Here is an 8,036-nt window from a genome sequence, read left to right as displayed (position 1 = left end):
AGGATAAGCTGAATTTAAGGTTTAATTTTGGAATTAAAAAATTCCCATTTTAAAGGCGATTAAATTAAAGTCCTGATATCATCATATCAACATTTTCATTATCTTTTGAAGTAACCTCTCAAATTCAGAAGTCCAAGGTTGGATGCAAGTAGTAGATGTAACCTCTCAAATTCAGAAGTCCAAGGTTGGATGCAAGTAGTAGTTGTAACCTCTCAAATTCAGAAGTCCATGGTTGGATACAAGTAGTAGTTGTAACCTCTCAAATTCAGAAGTCCAAGGTTGGATGCAAGTAGTAGCTGTAACCTCTCAAATTCAGAAGTCCATGGTTGGATGCAAGTAGTATTTGTAACCTCTCAAATTCAGAAGTCCAAGGTTGGATGCAAGTAGTAGTTGTAACCTCTCAAATTCAGAAGTCCAAGGTTGGATGCAAGTCATAGATGTAACGTCTCAAATTCAGAAGTCCAAGGTTGGATGCAAGTAGTAGTTGTAACCTCTCAAATTCAGAAGTCCAAGGTTGGATGCAAGTAGTAGTTGTAACCTCTCAAATTCAGAAGTCCAAGGTTGGATGCAAGTAGTAGTTGTAACCTCTCAAATTCAGAAGTCCAAGGTTGGATACAAGTAGTAGTTGTAACCTCTCAAATTCAGAAGTCCAAGGTTGGATGCAAGTAGTAGTTGTAACCTCTCAAATTCAGAAGTCCAAGGTTGGATACAAGTTGTAGTTGTAACCTCTCAAATTCAGAAGTCCAAGGTTGGATGCAAGTAGTAGTTGTAACCTCTCAAATTCAGAAGTCTGAGGTTGGATGCAAGTAGTAGTTGTAACCTCTCAAATTCAGAAGTCCAAGGTTGGATGCAAGTAGTAGATTTAACTTCTCAAATTCAGAAGTCCAAGGTTGGATGCATGTAGTAGTTGTAACCTCTCAAATTCAGAAGTCCAAGGTTGGATACAAGTTGTAGTTGTAACCTCTCAAATTCAGAAGTCCAAGGTTGGATGCAAGTAGTAGTTGTAACCTCTCAAATTCAGAAGTCTGAGGTTGGATGCAAGAAGTAGTTGTAACCTCTCAAATTCAGAAGTCCAAGGTTGGATGCAAGTAGTAGATTTAACTTCTCAAATTCAGAAGTCCAAGGTTGGATGCATGTAGTAGTTGTAACCTCTCAAATTCAGAAGTCCAAGGTTGGATACAAGTTGTAGTTGTAACCTCTCAAATTCAGAAGTCCAAGGTTGGATACAAGTTGTAGTTGTAACCTCTCAAATTCAGAAGTCCAAGGTTGGATGCAAGTAATAGTATAAAGAAACAATGTTACACTGCTATAAAATTAGATGGTTACAATGTAACATTTTGTACAAGAAATGGTGTTTGGCTGGCTGCTTACAAAATGAATGATTTAAGGTCCAACATCAAGAGTTATAGATTTTGTCTAGATAATTAATCATTAATTTAAATGTTGTAATATTTAATAAAGGAATTGAAAAACCAATGTATGTGTGGAAAGTCCAGATAAAAAGAAAGTGGATAATTAGTAATTTACAGCATGACTTGGTTTGGTGATTTACTGCATGGTCATGAAAGTAGGTTATTAGTGTCAAGGAATTTGGAGTAACCAGACTTCCTCAAGGACATGCTGCAGTAGCTAACCTAGGCTTTTCAGTTGATAAGATTTGATCCTGCCACCATTAGTCCCCTATCCTGACATGCTGGAGACCACATCAGGCTTATACATTGCCCTGTCCTGACATGCTGGAGACCACATCAGGCTTATACATTACCCTGTCCTGACATGCAGGAAACCACATCAGGCTTATACATTACCCAGTCCTGACATGCTGGAGACCACATCAGGCTTATACATTACCCTGTCCTGACACGCAGGAGACCACATCAGGTTTATACATTACTCCTGTCCTATAGAGTGTAATATATTGTGGAAAATGTAAATAATCAGCAAATCGGCAGTCGGTCATGTTTTACATTGTGCAAAAATCCAGATGATGACATAAGGCTAAGTTGTAACTTAATGTGTGAAAAACCCAGTTGAACAGCATATTGTAATCAGTAATTTGATGTGCAAAAGCAAGATAATCCATATATGTATATATATATATATATATATATATATATATATATACCAGGGCTGATCAAATCACATAGACCGACATTCCAGACTATTCATTTTCAAAGTCAGACAAGTAACATTTTCCAAAACACTAGTCTGGGACGAATGTTCATTCCTCTTTCAAAGCAAATCAGGAAAGCCCTAATTGTCATACTTAAATTACTTTATCAACCTTTTTCTGTCCTTGGGGCAGTCAGAATGCTTGAATCTAACCCGTCATCATTTATTCACTGACCTTTGTTTATACTACATTAAGTGATCATTGATAACTGTCCCCTTGCCCAAGTTCTGTTACAGCTTCACTGTATATTGGGACCAAATTATCTGCCATCAAACTACATGAAGCAAAACAAATCTAATATAATTAATGGACCTTGTGTTTACTCAACCCAAATAAGTGAGCATATCACACTTCGATTTCAATACAATGAATCAATACCATGAAATTATTGAAGGCACTTTACCATCATAAGTGTCCATTTATTTCATCAATGAACTGAATAAATGACCATAATGAATCTGTAATGGATTTTTAATTGATTACATAGAGGATCAGCTTAAATATGCAGTAATATGTTTGATGTGATTACATTAATTAAGGAGGGATCACTGTAATTGAATGACCTATTCAGCATTGACATAGTCTGATCAGCACTGACTGTCTTTTCAGCATTGACATAACCAATTCAGTATTGACATAGTCAATTCAGCACTGACAGTCTATTCAGCATTGACATAACCAATTCAGTATTGACATAGTCTATTCAGCACTGACTGTCTTTTCAGCATTGACATAACTAATTCAGTATTGACATAGTCTATTCAGCACTGACAGTCTATTCAGCATTAACATAACCTATTCAGCACTTAGTCTATTCAGCATTAACGTAACCTATTCAGCAAGTGGCTATTAAAGTGTAACTTTAATTATGTATACAGGTAAATGTTTAGACCCGAATGAACAGATAAAGATCAGTCATGTACTGTATTTCACAAGTGAGACTAATTTCTGCATCATTACATTAACTGTCAGTGCAGCCACTATTTACAAAGTGTTTAACTTACATCACCTCGAGTGAAAGAACCCAGAATGTGACTCACAGGTGGATTGGAGATTGCAGTGAGTATTTATCCTCTCAGACCCACTATGACTTGTGCCTATCTACGTTGACTAAATAAAAGCACAATGTGGGTAAAATTTGCATAAAAATAACTTCATTAAATATTGTGAAATTTTAGCCAACTTTCTGCATCTCCTTGCAAGCACTATTGTATACATTTCCATTTCAAGTGAATGGAATTATTCAATGAGCAAGCTACACATTTGTACTTTGGTCTCACCTTCAGTATCCAACAGTACAATATAATCTTATAATAATACACCAAGTTGTGACCAGCAAAGAATCGGGCCTGGCCTTATATTCGCAAGTACTGTCCCAGTGTTGTGGCCAGCATTGAATCGGGCTGGGCCTTATATTCACAAGTACTGTCCTAGTGTTGTGGCCAGCATTGAATATGGCCGGGCCTTATATTCACAAGTACTGTCCTAGTGTTGTGACCAGCATTGAATAGGGTCTGGCCTTATATTCAGAAGTCCTGTCCCAGTGTTGTCAAAACTTTTTGAGTGCAAAGCCAAAGCACATTTAATATCCCCAAAATCAAATACAATGGTTTGTGTTCACCTGCATTAATGAATTTTGGTGGCCTGGGTGCAGGGTTCAAGTTAAGAAATTCCTGAGAGTTCAAGAATTAAACGTTCTGTCTAAATAAATTTAACAGTCTGTTAAAATTTTCAGACTTGAAGCTTGAGTTTCACACTCCAAATGTTTTGAGAACACAGGGCCAAAAAATCATAAAGCATTGAGTAGGTATTAGTGAATCATTTTGTCATCAAAATCAGATTTCTTATCGACTGATACTGGAAACTGAGTCTCAAACAAAAGCTCACATGATTTGCAGGCCTTGATTCGGAATCGCACAACGTGCCAACAGACCAGGGTCATTTCTGTTTGTATGATATAATAAGTAGGTCTTTGGAATTTCATAATGTGCCAACAGACAAGGCAGGGATTATCAAATCCCATAGTTTGACATATCAGGCTATTCATTTTTGAAGTTGGACAAGTAAAATTTAACAAAGTACTAGTCAAGGACAAGAGCTTATTTCCTATCTTCAAACAAGTTGGGCAAGCAATAATGTTTAGAATTTAATCACTTTATCTACTTTTATCAGGCCATTCTGAATCCTTAAATCTAACCTCTCCATTTATTCATTCACATCATGTTATAGTACACGACGTGGTCATTGATAAATGTCTCATGTGTATTACTCCCATTATTGTATGACTGCATATTGTGCTAAGCAACCAAATTATCAGCCAATCCAAAAGAATTCAAGCAGAATAAAGCTGGTATGATTAATTAGCAGTATTTTAATTGACTTTGAGTTTACTCAACCCAGATACTCATGAGCAGATGACCCGTTGATTTAAATTCACCAAGTTAACGCACAATGAGACTATTGCAAGGTACTTTACAGCATAGGTGACCATTTCCTTTATGAACTGTTTAAACAAGAAAAATGAATCTTTGAAGCTATTGTTTTAATTAAGGAGTGGTTTAAACAACAAAATCTTTCTTATGATTACTTTAGTTGAAGTAATTGTGAGATGAGGTGATCAGTGTTTTCAGTGAAATGTGTTTACCAAATTATTTTGCAGGCATGGTCACGAAAAAGATTCCGAGATGGAAAATTTCATGCAAAAGTAGACGGATAAAATGAAAGGCTGCCACTAGGCTTGAGGTATCTATTTCTTCAAAAAGATTCTATGGTAGAAAAAAATATAAAACTAAGAGACAACGAAAATGAAGCCATTTTGATTGTTAAATATCCATGGCTTGAATTCACTAACTCGGTAGGAAAGATGTTTTACAGCTATTGAAACCAATATCCCAAACTGGCATGGATTGGATATTCAACCAGTGTATTTGTCAATGGAACTGACGAATTCAGGATTTAGTCAGTCATGTCACCTGATAGTTCTGGACCTCATAAAGCCAGTACAGCCCAGTGTGTACGTGACACTAGTCAGTCATATCTCCTGATAGTTCTGGACCTTATAAAGCCAGTGCAGCACAGTATGTACATGACACTAGTCAGCATGTGCAGCACAGTATGTACATGACACTAGTCAGCATGTACAGCACAGTATGTACATGACACTAGTCGGCATGTACAGCACAGTATGTACATGACACTAGTCAGCATGTACATGACACTAGTCAGCATGTACAGTACTGTATGAACATGACACTAGTCAGTCATATCTCCTGACAGTTCTGGACCTCATAAAGCCAGTACAGCACAGTATGTACATGACACTAGTCAGCATGTACATGACACTAGTCAGCATGTACAGTACTGTATGAACATGACACTAGTCAGCATGTGCAGCACAGTATGTACATGACACTAGTCGGCATGCACAGCACAGTATGTACATGACACTATTCAGCATGTACATGACACTAGTCAGCATGTACAGCACTGTATGTACATGACACTAGTCAGCATGTGCAGCACAGTATGTACATGACACTAGTCAGCATGTACATGACACTAGTCAGCATGTGCAGTACAGTATGTACATGACACTAGTCAGCATATGCAGAACAGTATGTACACTAGTCAGCATGTGCACAAAGAAAGGCCATTTTAAAACTAAATGAGAATGAAATAATAATAAATGAGAGCTTTAGTTAGCATAACCTATACCCTAGCTCAATATAGAAAACAATATTCTAATATGGAAATGCTGTGTCTGCTCCAGGAGAAGAATGGTGTTAAACTTGGTCGTATTTATAACTGAATTCCATTAAATTTATATGTTCTTGCTGATGGAAGTCTGATTGCTACCATATCAGAACAAGAAATGATGTATATAAAATTTCCTGACAATAAAATGTTAACCCCTTTGAAGAAATAACTCTATTGAACTTTATTTTTTTGGTGTTTTATACGAGTTAAAATAACATACATCTCATCAAAGCAAAGCAAGAGAGTAAAGTTTTGGAACAAGTAAAAATGTGAACTGAACAAGTGAATTTTCTGAAACCATTTGTCCTGGATAAGTGAGTGAAAAAATGTTTGATTAGCCCAGCAGGGTCAAGTCTGTTTGCATAATATATTAAGTAGGTCAAATTGAATTAATCCTAACATTGCATTTCGAATATAAATCAGATTAAAGAGGTTGCAGAGGATGGAAACACTACAATGTGCTCCTCATCACATGACTGCAATACCTATTTAACTAGAGATAAGCCCATTCTTAATGATAAGTCCACTCATCACATGACTGCAATACCTATTTAACTAGAAGTAAGCCCATTCCTAATGATATAAAGTCAACTCATCACATGACTGCAATACCTATTTAACTAGAAGTAAGCCCATTCCTAATGATATAAAGTCAACTCATCACATGACTGCAATAACTATTTAATTAGAAGTAAGGCATTCCTAATGATATAAAGTCCACTCATCACATGACTGCAATACCTATTTAATTAGAAGTAAGCCCATTCCTAATGATATAAAGTCAACTCATCACATGACTGCAATACCTATTTAACTAGAAGTAAGCCCATTCCTAATGATATAAAGTCGACTCATCACATGACGCAATACCTATTTAACTAGAAGTAAGACCATACCTAATGATAAGTCCACTCATCACATGACTGCAATACCTATTTAACTATAGGTAAGCCCATTCTTAATGATAAGTCCACTCATCACATGACTGTAATACCTATTTAACTAGAGGTCAGCCCATTCTTAATGATAAGTCCACTCATCACATGACTGCAATACCTATTTAACTAGAGGTCATTCTTATAATTCTTAATGATAAGTCCACTCACCCCATGTAGCCGAATGTGTGGCAAAACTTTATATAAGATAGTTTTGTTTTTTTGTTAATCCCATCCCCAAAATGTTTGAAAAGCAAATCATCTTTTTATGTCAAGATCAATTTCTACTTGATGACAACAAGTAGTATCCTCATGTCATGTAATGCAAAGCCCTAATGTCAGAGGTATCCAGATGTACTCGTCATGTCATGTAATGCAAAGCCCTAATGTCAGAGGTATCCAGATGTACTCCTCATGTCATGTAATGCAAAGCCCTAATGTCAGAGGTATCCATATATACTCCTCATGTCATGTAATGCAAAGCCCTAATGTCAGAGGTATCCAGATGTACTCCTCATGTCATGTAATGCAAAGCCCTAATGTCAGAGGTATCCAGATGTACTTCCTGGTTGGTTTACTACATTTGTATGGCTTCTTCTTTATAAAATCAAATCAGGGTTTGGTTTTGTTTTATTCTGTCATTTACTTTCCTGTATCTGACATTAAAAAAATCCCTTAAACTTCAACACTGAATCTTAAAAATTTCAAGGTTGCCCAAGAAGTGATAAACATATTCTATTATTTACCAATGCAGAAAAGACAAACAATTCTAAGTTTTTTAATTTTATTTACTTTTCATGAGAATCAATTTTTATGGTTTCATTTTGACACATTATTTCTGTACTTTATAGATTGCAGGAGGGACCTTATAGTTTCTACATAAGAATAATTGGTACATTGGGTTTTTAAATTTATGGATTGTAGAAATTAGAAAACCACAAAAATTAATTGAGCATGCAAAATATTAAATTCACAGTAGTTGAATAGTTACATAATCCTAGGGCTATATCCATTGTCAAATATTTATAATTATCCTAAGTAAGAATGTCATTAACACTGTTTCACGACAGATTTTACTGACATGATTTCAGGTTTGAGTCTCAGGTTCAGCCAATTGGGTATGTGATAAAACTTGCCAGTAGCTTCTCGTGGGTCAGTGGTTATTTCTGGGA

The sequence above is a fragment of the Sinohyriopsis cumingii genome, chromosome 14, assembly GCF_028554795.1.
Source record: "Sinohyriopsis cumingii isolate HCF-2022 chromosome 14, ASM2855479v2, whole genome shotgun sequence".
Lineage (NCBI taxonomy): Eukaryota > Metazoa > Mollusca > Bivalvia > Unionida > Unionidae > Sinohyriopsis > Sinohyriopsis cumingii.
The sequence above is the reverse complement of the archived record's forward strand: the minus strand, read 5'-3'. Positions refer to the sequence as shown.